Raw genomic sequence first — 12,108 nt, 5'->3', positions numbered from 1 at the left:
TGTATTTGGGTCAGATATTAACAGACCATCATGGATTATCTGCATATGAAACTGTAACAATGGTTAGGACTAGCATGGGTGCCTGGCATTGCCCACATGTGTGGAGGTGTGTAAGGATGTTGGTTGAGCAAAAAAAAAAATACTAGTAGTAGGTAGGCTTGAACCCGTCACGCGCAGGAGGAAAAGGAGGTGAAAAAAGCAAACGGTCTTATCGATGCACCCACTGTGATTGTAACATCACGGGCGGTCGTCTTTTATGCTACGTCGTTGATAGGAGGCTTGAATGACTTGCAAAAATATTGACAAAAAAAGTGAGCCCAGTTAACAGTGAAAGAATTAATGTCTCAGGCCAATTTTTTAATATTTGTCGTCCGAGGCATCGAGTTTTAAAACAATATGACGCATCTGTCAAAAGATTTTGGCAGACATACAAACACACATATACAAGTATCAAAAGTATCAAGGACTTATGTATGATATGAAACGAAATTGGAAATTAAAAGACGTTTCAATTATACCAGTCATCATAGGAGCAACTGGGCTTATGAAAAAGAACTTTAAAAAGTACATAGCAAGCATACCCGGTGGACCAAGTGCAAGTGAAATACAAACGATTGCACTGAAAGGGACGGCTAGAATCCTGAAAAGATCTCTTGGTTGGACTCACTAAAATAGGGGTAAATGTCAGACATCTGGTTGGATGTCCCATCCCCTAGAAGAAAAAGTTTAAGAAAAATGAAAAAAAAAAAAAAATACGTATATATTTCGCTTTGGTATAATAATCTTACTGGATTCTTGTCCTGGAATCCAGTAAGACCAAGAGACCAAAACGAAAGATATCCTACAACGTATAAAAATGGTTAATTGGGGAGAGAAAAGTTATTTTCTCAATTTCTTTATTAACTCTGTGTTTGAGAGATAAAGAACTTTAATGGAACATTCGAATATCAACGTATCTCATATACAGTTCAAGTGTTACCCCCAGGTAGCGGGTCTCTTGATTTCTGAGAACTTCGACTGAAGTAAAATAAAACATATATATTTGGGGTGGAGGGGAGGACTATACAGGGTGGCCGAAAAGTCCCAGGACACCCTATTTTTAATATTTTAATGCGTATCAAGGAATTCTCTATTTTTAATATTTTAGCGTATCGAGGAATTCTCTAAAAAAAAAAATGGCACAAAGAACCTGGAGGCGAATGGAATTGTGCAAGAACAACGAGGGCCAACATACTGATCCCCTAGACCACTAAATTACTCTAGTTGTTTTCTGCTTTGTTTCTAATAAAGTTCTCTTTTTTTGTTGAATATATGTTTTCTGTGTGTTTCATTAAAAAATACTGTGTTTTATTAAAAATACATGTATAGTGTCCTGGAACTTTTCGGCCACCCTGTATAGTAATTGTTCTTTCCTGATGATATCATTCTCCCACTGTTACTTTATCCATTTTTTGTATGCGTGTATATGCATGTGTGTGTATATATGTATTTGTATGCATGTGTGTATATATATATGTATGTGTATGCATGTGTGTGTATATGTATGTGTATGCATGTGTGTATGTATGTATGCATATATATATATATATATATACACACACACACACACACACACACACCAATGACCGTTTTCAGTGTCATATCTGCTTGAGGGTGTGCAAGTTGCTAGCAGGATTAAAGTCATCTTTCAGCACATGGACTTTCAGTGACTGAAGGAGTGGTACTTGTCTGACAAGAGGTTGCAATAATCATCTATGTATACATGTATGTTTGTGTTATCTATAATATAAATCTCACCTGTCTGTTTAAATGTATGTATGTATGCCTAACACTTTCGACATAGGTGACTGATTTTTCGTTTTGAAGTGCGCCCCTTTAGACGACAAATATCGAAAAATAGGCTAAAAACATTAATTGCTTCACCCTCAACTGGGCACTTTTCTACAAGGAGGGGTCGCTTTTTTCACTGATATTTTCGAAAGTCATTTCCTCTTATCGATTGACTAGCCTTAATTTAAACCTTCAGCTACTGGGTCATTGACCTCATTAAAAACTGCCCCGTAGAAAATGTTAACTGCTGAATAGCTATTGCTTATGTCGTCGTGACGCTCGCACAAAATGTTAACTCCACGACTTCCACTTGACCTCATTAAGTCATTAAGTGCAGGCACCTGTCAATTCTCTTCCTACTTAAATAAATTAAAACGTCTTTCAGTAACTCTTTCTTGCTGACCGAGCGATTAACGTATCACGTTTTTTTTGTTTTTTTTTTTTTCACATTTTATTTTTCAACTTCGCCTCAGGGCTTCAGGTTCGACCCTACCTACCTACCTACCTACCTAAACTTCTTTTTTATCTCCCCCCCCCCGTGTTTCTTTTTGATTTAAGAACACACACACACACACCTCTAAACACTCGGGCAACCCCAGGTACCCCCGCTAGTCTATAATATAGTTATCCCCTCTTATCGATTGACTAGCCTTAATTTAAACCTTCGCTACTTATGGTTTGGCGATGGATGCAACAGCAAAGACGTCACGTTTTTTTTTTTTTGTTTTTCTTTGTTCCTTTCCTCTTTCACGGTACGGTTCGTGCTTGTCTGCTTACTACCAGTGTTTTCTTTTTTTTGTTCAACACCACCTTCAAACATCCGGGCAACCAGGCTAGTAATGTAGATAAAAAAAATCGGAGTCGAACAGTGTGTACGCGTGTGTGTACGCGTGTGTGTGTACGCGTGTGTGTGTGTGCGTGCGCGTGTGAATGAGACGCTGATTCACTTTTGCTGATTCACTTTTGCTGATTCACTTTTGCTGATTCACTTTTGCTGATTCACTTTTGCTGATTCACTTTTGCTGATTCACTTTTGCTGATTCACTTTTGCTGATTCACTTTTGCTGATTCACTTTTGCTGATTCACTTTTGCTGATTCACTTTTGCTGATTCACTTTTGCTGATTCACTTTTGCTGATTCACTTTTGCTGATACACTTTTGCTGATTCACTTTTGCTGATACACTTTTGCTGATACACTTTTGCTGATTCACTTTTGCTGATTCACTTTTGCTGATTCACTTTTGCTGATTCACTTTTGCTGATTCACTTTTGCTGATTCACTTTTGCTGATACACTTTTGCTGATTCACTTTTGCTGATACACTTTTGCTGATTCACTTTTGCTGATACACTTTGTTAACTATACCACTGTGTTCGCCTTGATTATTACCAGCCTTTTAACGGCGCAACATTAAGCCACCGTTTGCTCATGCATGGAATATTGTTGTCACATCTGGGCTAATGCACAAACCAGGAATGCAAAAAAAAGTTTCTAACCTACCAAACTCCATCTATCGCATCACCACAGTGTTGCATCCCTCTGCATTTTTTTTTCTTTTTTTTTTTATGCTTCCACAGAATATGATCTAATGAAGTTGCATCGCTTGTTAGCTTCTCAACCCACCGAACAAGCGGAAAAATCCCACACCTTCACCGTAGAGGTCTCAAGATGTTGGATAATTTTCTTTCTCTGTTTGAAATTCCCTTTTTTTTTTTCTTTTTTTTTATTTTTTTTTTTATTACATTTTCACCCCAAACAAGGCACATTGCCACTTTGGTGTAGGGGGCTACTATCAGGGGAAACATCTACTGGGCTACTATGTAGGGATTTGGGCAGCGAGATGTTGGTTCACGTTGCACTTGAACTTATGCAAGTCAGTACAGTTGGGGAAGCAGTGACCTGGAATGGAATTCCAAAGTCTAGCGGTTCTGGGGAAGAAACTACTGGAGTAGAAAGATCTTTTACATCTAGGGATCTCTACAGTGTGGGGGTGGGATTTTGCAGCTTGTCGGGTCTGTCGAGGGTGTTTACGTCGTGGGGGCACAAGTGCTTGCAGTTCATCAGAGCATTCACCATTATAATACTTGTAGACCAGGCAGAGGGATGCAACGTTTCGACGATGGGACAGAGGCTGAAGCTTAGATGCCAGTTTAGGGCCTATCAGATTTGCGACTCTCTTTTGAACCCTGTCAAGGAGCGAGAGACTAGTAGCCGATGCACCAGCCCAAATATGACAGCAATACTCCATACATGGGCGAATAGTGGCCTTGTAGAGATACAGGATACTTTCGGGTGTTAGAAGTTTTCTAGCACGGTAGAGAGAGCCCACCTTCCTCGCAGCGGCCCTGGCAATGCTCTCGATGTAATTGTTCCAGCTCATGTTTCCTGTGAACGTTAGGCCAAGGAGCTGGAGTGACGTACTCTCAGATAAAGAGTTGTTGGCCATTGCTATAGGTGGTAGAGGTTTCTTGTAATTATTGAATGAAACCAGTTTTGTTTTGGCGGCATTGAACGTGACCATCCATTTTTGTCCCCATTCCACTACTGATTGGAGGTCATCCTCTAGTGTTTCTGCCATTACTTTGGATATATGTTCATTTGTTTTCCTGTCGAGCCTGCTATAGAGTGTGGTGTCATCAGCATATATACCCATCTCAGAGGCAATTTTGTCGGGGAGGTCATTTATGAATATCAGGAACAGCAGAGGTCCAAGGATAGACTCCTGGGGCACTCCCGCATTTATATCATATTGTTTAGATGTACGACCGTCGAGGACAACCTGGATTTTTCTCTTATCTAAGAAGGATTTAATTATGTTAAGTATTCTACCAGTGATACCGTATGATCTAATCTTCCTGAGGAGACCCTCATGCCATACCCTGTCAAAAGCCTTGGATATATCTAGAGCTACCGCTCTGCCCTCTCTCGCTTTGTCCAGTGAATGGTATATGCGTTCAGAGATTACAGTGAGGATGTCTGCCGTGGAACGGGCTTGTCTAAATCCATATTGTTGGTCGGTCAGAAGTTTAGCATCTGTAAGGTGCTGGAGTAGAGCATGGTTAATTAAGGTCTCAAATATTTTGGCAAAAAGTGGGAGGAGGCTAATAGGGCGATAATTTAATGGGTCAGTTCTTTCGCCAGAATTCTTGAATACTGGTACCACGGAAGCAGTTTTCCAACAGCCCGGAAAGCAAGATTCATTAAGGCATTTGTTGTAGAGTTTGGAGAGAACTGGAGCTACTTCGGCTGAGCACTTTTTTAATAGCACAGCTGGTATGAGGTCGGGTCCACATGCTTTTGAAGTGTCAAGGTTTTTTATGATAGCATGCACCTGAGCAGGGGTGATTATTAGATCGTCAAGCGTGGCGTTTTCCCGAGCATACTAAAATACAGAAATTTAAATGTAGTGTGAACAAATATGTTGCTGCTCAACTGCGTACCCAAGTTGTCCAGTAGCTTTGAAATTGATATTAGTAAAAATAAAAATAATTTGATTTTGACTAGCTAATTTGTCTTTTTTTCTTGGCCATGTTTTTTTCAAAAAAATAAAAAGGAGATTGGAGTAGTCCATCATAATCAGTACAAATATTATTTAGTTGAAGAGAAATAAGGATGGTATATAGCGAGTAGAAAGAGACTAATTTTCAATTTATATGTATACTAGCAGTTCAGCCTGGTTTTGCTCAGGCTCTATGTACTGTTCATAACTGTGTGTGAATACCTTATATAATATGTAAATTGGCTGAGTAATTTGGTAGAGACCACCGAAGTAATTTTTAACTTTGACCCCAATTTTGACCCCTTTACATTTATTTTGTTCTCAAATCAAAATAAGTTTGACCCATGCCCAAGTTACCTACATCTAAAATTTCAAGTCTTTAAACCCAAAATTGGTGGAGGAGTTTGGGAGAATCTGCAAAGGTCAACTCTTTCAACTTTGATCTTTTGCCAAATTTTCACACCAAAACATGACTGAATACTCGTTATGCAAAATTTTAAATGTTTAGACCAAAAATTGGCTGAATAGTTTGCTAGCGACCACAAAGGTCAATTCTTTTGAACTTCAACCCCTTGACAGCTCAAATTTTCGACCTAAACCGATTAAAAAGCTTGCGCTATCTCTGAATACCCTTTATGTAAAATTCCAAATGTTTAGACCAGAAATTGGCTGGGTACTTTGGTAGAGACCGCAGAGGTCAATTTTTTTTTTAACTTTGACCCCAATTTTGACTCCTTAACATTCATTGTTTTGGTCTCAAATCAAATTAAAAAGTTAGATCCATGTCCACGTAACCTACATTTAAAATTTCAAGTGTTTAGACCCAAAATTGGCAGAAGAGTTTGCTAAAGTTTTCAAAGGTCAGATCGTTGAACTTTGACCTCTTGACAGCCAAATTTCTGTCTGAAAACCGATTAAAAAGATTTTTCAAAATCTCAGTACCCCTTATGTCACATCTTGAGTCTGTAAACTGAAAATTGACAGAGTACTTTGGTAGGGACAGTTTCACTTATCAAGGCCCGGAGGCCACTTGAGGATAAGGGTTAGTGTACAGTAGTCAATGGGAACATGTCGTCTTAATGGAAATTTAGTAAATGGGACTACTTAAGGGGATGGATGATCAAAATCTTGTAGATGACCATTTTGTTGTCAGTTGAAAAGCCGCAAATGGAAGAGAGGAGTTCCACAAGCGTGCAGTTTTAAGAAAGAAGCTTTGTTCGTGGAATCCACGTTTAGGTTTAGGCACAGATAAAGAGCGTGGGAAATTATTGATAGTGGTTTTGGCTAGACGAGTGTTTTTCATGAAAGTTTGGTGGGTGGGGGGCATAGATTGAAGCTCAAGTTAAAATGGCTAAAATTGACACGTTTGTGCTTATTAAAAAAAAAATTGTCTTGGATTTTTATAAAACTTTCTGAAAAAATTGTAACGGATTTCTATATATTTTTGTTTGTCTATACTTCGCTATAACTCATGGGTGTGCCCCAGGGGCTCTTTTAGGGAGCATAAAAACACTCAATTTTTGGTACCATTTTACCATATTTGTCTAAAATTTTCTGTGTATGTCTATTTAGCAGTTTTGCATGGTGCTGAACTCAAATTTACATATGTTAAGACCTAAAACTGTACTATTTGTTCATTTTCACCAGGATTTGACGTCCTTTGAGGACTTTTGGGGCTAAATGGGGGAGGAGGGTGCAAATGCTGAACTTAGTCATTTTTTTATACCTCGTTCACTGTGTACTCACAGGGGACCATGCATGCTTCACTTGTTCTGACATTTAATTAAAATTTTTTTTTTTTTTTATGAGTATATGCACGAAAAGAGTCAGTATTGACATAATGATAATTGATTGTTTGTGCATAATGAAACATGTCTGTAAAAAAATGTATCGAAATATGCTGAAGAAGCTGTTTTGCATGAAAAATAAATATTTGGATCTTTGAATGTAGCTATACTGTTTTTTATATATATATATATATATATATATATATATACTTTTTCTTTCAATTTTCTTATTTTATTCTACTGGATATTCACCTGTTATCTCATTTATTCCTACCAAGAGATTTTTAAGATTCCAACTGTCTCTTGTTCACTAGGTATATTTGCCACATAGTTTTAAATGATGGATTTAGTCATTTCTTTTTTTTTTTTTTTTTTTTTTTTTTTTTTTTTTTTTTTTGCATGGCGCCAACTCAAATTTACATATTTTAAGGCCTTAAATTGCACCATTTGTTCATTTTCATCAGGATTTGATGTTCCCTGGGGACTTTTGGGGCTAAGTTGGGGGGGGGGCAAACAACCCCCAACTAGTGACCCGGCTAATCTTATAAATAATACAACAGTGCTATGAGACCAGGAGAAGGAAGCAACCCCAATAATGTTGTATTAAACAAGACTTGGAGGGAAAAGATAACGAAATAACAAGGTGTTATGTTCAACCAAAAAGAAAAATTTATTTGCCAGATTTCTATCAGTTAAAATTCCTGCTCCTAAAATTCCTGACATCGGATACTTATTGTTTGTTCTAATTTGTTTAGAATTCCACCGTTTTTTTTTGTTTTTTTTGCTGACTTTCCTAATTCTTATAATTGTGCCACTACATTGCTACCCCTCGACAATGAACGCCGACCCTAAAACTTCTAAGCTTCTCTTTTATCTTCTCTTCTGGCTGTGTCATAGTTTCTCATATTGGTGACTGCTGAGGAGTTGCACACAGGTTTTAAAGCATAAAAAATTAAAACGATTCAAAACACAAACTTGACAGAAACAAGACTCCAACATATTCGGTTCGGATCAAAGTGCTATGGTCCGCATCTACATCTTCTGGCAAGGTTGTAATGAATTAATTTCCTCATCATGACCTAATAAAATGCTCTTCATCTGGTCCAAGCTGCGACCTGTCATTAACTGTCTCAAACCCAAAACTGTCCACAAATTGTCCCAAAATTCATTACAACTCCTAAAACTGTCCGTAAGCTAACTCTAAATATATTCAGTCCTTTGTCTCAACCACTGCCAGACCTTGATTAACAATCCTATTTTAGCTTTTTGTGTGCCTTGAACAACTCCTGGCCGTGTTGCAGTCTCTCACATTGATGACTACCAAGGGGGTGCAAGTATAAAGAAAACAAAACCAGCACAAACTCCAACACATTCTGTGCATAACAGTTGCACTCTGTATATACACACAGGCTCCTTCAATCTTCGGCAGACTATGGATCTGTGCATTAAATTTTTGTCAGGAGGCGTGCAATCTTCAACCACACCTCTCCTGAGACAATGTTAAATACCAGTGGCAAGTGAAGTGTGTGTACAGGACGGCTGGAAACAAATGTCGAGATAATACAACGCCTAGAATTCCCAAAAGCAAAAGAACAATTTTGAAAGAAAAATCTAAACTACTTTAAAGTTCGTTATTGTAAAAAAATGTTTCAGTAAAACAGATTTTTCATTTTCCATTTTGAAATGCATCCCAATGAACACGGATTGATTTCTTGAGGATAAAGTATATCACCATCATGTCAAATGTCAAAGAAACTGTTTACCATCGACATCAAATGTTGTTTTGCTACAGTAATCGAATTAAATCTCAACACACTTTTAAGAATTCTGTAAGACCTCAATTTTTTCTGTGTTGTATAAGAAAAAGTATGAAATTCATTCTAAAACCGTTTGATCTCTAGAAAAATATTATTTTGACTTCACAACCACAATTTGCATAAAACTCAATATGTCAAGAACTTTTTTAGAATATTCATTTTTAAATCTTAACATATTTTTTAGAATTCTTTATGACGTCACTTTTTTCTGTATCAAAATCTGTATTGTACCTATTTACTATGCCTCCCCACGGGACAGAGTTAGACACCAGGGTCGTTTTTTAACGTGGAGAAAAGGCACAAAAATAAAAATTGTCTCCGTCGTGAAGGATTTCTCCTCCACCGAAAGAGAACAAGAAAATGAAGTGCAGCATCTGAAGAACAGATACTACACTTTGATCTTGACCAAAAGGCCAAGATGGTGTTTATTTGCTCCCCCACCGAGCAAATTAGGCACAAGGCCGATTTTTAATGTGAGGAGTGAAGGGAGGGGGAAGGGAAAAAGGGGACCAGCTCCCGAGAGGTGGGAAATGGGAGCTGGTTAATGGTCAGGCATGTGGGGTTGCCCCCACATCTGGTCTTTGCTAGTCATAGCTAGTCATAGCTTGCAGCATCTGCCGGAACAGATACTACACTTTGATCTTGTTTATATATTTTATTGAGAAAGAAAAAATTGAACATAAAAAACGTACAAAAAATTCAATTCAACAAAATTAGGCACAAGGCCCTACAAGAAATTGGGAGGGGGAGGGTACAGGGTCTTTTTGACTATGTAACAGATGAGACTTTGAAGTCTTACTACACTTTGATCTTGACCAAAAGGCCAAGATCTGTATTGTAAATGAAGGTCATTCTGAAACAGTCTGATCTCTAGAAAAATACTAGACTACCCGTGACCCGTTGGGTCAGTATGTTATATTAGCTATGGAATTCATGTATGAGTGTGACACTTGTGACGTAAAGAAAATTGTTTTTTGTGACATAACAGAAACATTTCTATGAAAGTATATTAAAATGAAAAAAAGAATATAGATTTCTCCGAGTCGTTCTGTTTATAATTGTTTATTTTTGAAAAAACAAACTTACAGCCATTGAATTATAAGTGGTTTGCCATACTTATAGGTAAATGTGCACTGAACAGATACCATAATACTTATTATAGTTAAATTCAAATTTTGACTGGTGCTACCAGATCAGACTGTCTAGTGGCTTCCTGAGACGAAATGCACCTACGTTAAACTTCTGTTTTTGTTTTCTATTCTCTTTTGTAAAACTTAATTATGTTCTACAAAAACAAAAACGGTCCCCTTTTCCCTTCTCTTTTTTTTTCCTTCCCTATTTCCCAACCCCGCCGGTGGGGCATTAGAAAACACCTACTGTCCCCCTGCAGAGAGTAAAAGCCTTTCAAAGGGGCCGCCTGTTGGCCGTGGGTGGTGACCCGTAATGACTCGGAAAAGGATCCTGGTGGCTGAGTAACTGATATCTAGGGAAATTAAAGATATCAGTTGCAACACTTCACTTTGGCTTTATACAAGGCTAGACAGGCGGTCGGTAAGGCCCGAGCTGATCAATCGGCTAGTTACGCCAAGCCCTAACACATCTACTTTTCTATCAATTTCCTGTAAACCGTAACAAATACAGTTCTAGCCTGTACTACTATAAACTATATACATATTTTCCCCTCTTTTCCATGTGTTAGAAGGCGGTGGCTATGGTCAAATGTGCCAAATGATTAAAGTCATGACATGGCTGTATAGTGCCGGAAGTTACCACAAATGACTTGGATTGTGTAACTAAAGGATTATGGGTGCTCATGGCTCCCATTTGGAACATTTATACTGTTTATGTAGCCCTGGCATGGCAAGGCGAATGGGTTTCCCCCTTAACATGCCCCAATATTGGACTCCGAGGTGGGGAGCATAAACAATGAATTTAAAATATATATATATATATGACCAATAATAAAAACTCCAAGCGCCAACATGTCAACTCGGATAGTTCAGATAATGAATTATATCAAACATCCTCAAAATATATTGTATTGGAATCCACCGAAGAAACCAAATTAACTGACTTATCACCGTTTATTATACATAAAATTATATCGGCATATATTACCCCCAAAAATGTAAAAACTTTAAAAAAATAAAACCCTACTGGTGGAAGTGGAAAGAGAAAAACATGCCACTTTTCTCCAAGGAATGAAAACTTTCCACAACATAAATATCCAAACTTTATCCACACAAGAACCTGAATACATCCAAAGGTGTAGTAAAATCGAAAGACCTCTCAATGTGCACTACTGAAGAGATAACAAAAGAACTTAAAAACCAAGGAGTAATAAACGTTAAAAGAATTACAATAAAAGAAAAAGTGAATCAGACTATACATGCGAACACTTACATTATGCAGTTCGATAGACCCACTATCCCAAAAGAAATCAAAATTGGGTTCAATGTTGAAAAAGTTGAACCCTTTATACCAAACCCACTTCGGTGCTTTAAATGCCAGAAGTTTGAGCACCATGAGGATGCATGTAGGGAACGAGCAGTGTGTGGTAGATGTGGGTTAGGGTTAGGTATGCAGTATGCGGCAGATGTGGTCAATGACTGCAATCTTGATTGCAAATTGTGGAGAAAACCATCCTGCTCATGCTAGAGCATGCAGAATCTGGAAGAAAGAAAAGGAAGTGTCAATAAAACATACCAAAAACATCTACTTCCTCGAAGCCAGGAAAATAGTAGATGGATACATGAAGGAAAAGACGTACTTTCAAGTTACCTGAAGTTGTATATCATCCAACATTACTAACCAAGACTCCAAATACGAAATACTAATAAACAAATTGTTACAATTGGGACCAAACGACTGGCCCAAAGTTATAAATGAAATCAAATCAAACATATCAAAAATTAATCATCCCATTAAATCATCAACTAATGTTACCAAATAAAATAAATTCTCAACCAAAATCAGAACATCCAAGAAAATAAAGTTGATCAAAAGAAAGACCACAAAAATCACCAGTTCGTCGTGCAGAATCTGAAAAAGACGAAACTAAGGAAAAACAAAATCAGTGAAAAAGAAAGACCACCCAGATCACCAATACATCTTCCCCGTGGTGAAAAAAACACACTTGCAAAACAAACAAAAAATACATCTACCAAAAAACA

The 12,108-nt window shown here is 37.7% G+C and overlaps 1 protein-coding gene and 1 pseudogene across 1 annotated transcript in view; one reads left to right on the top strand and one right to left on the bottom strand.

Annotated features, from left to right (window-relative positions):
• LOC145265356 (carbohydrate sulfotransferase 11-like) overlaps positions 1–12,108 on the top strand; it is a 208,174-nt gene that overhangs the window by 106,274 nt on the left and 89,792 nt on the right. The gene's annotated exons all lie outside the window — the stretch shown is intronic.
• On the bottom strand, positions 9,217–9,360 carry LOC145265839 (U2 spliceosomal RNA; annotated as a pseudogene).

The sequence above is a fragment of the Euprymna scolopes genome, chromosome 40, assembly GCF_053919585.1.
Source record: "Euprymna scolopes isolate OS-2025 chromosome 40, ASM5391958v1, whole genome shotgun sequence".
Classification (NCBI taxonomy): Eukaryota; Metazoa; Mollusca; class Cephalopoda; order Sepiida; family Sepiolidae; genus Euprymna; species Euprymna scolopes.
The sequence above is the reverse complement of the archived record's forward strand: the minus strand, read 5'-3'. Positions and strand labels throughout refer to the sequence as shown.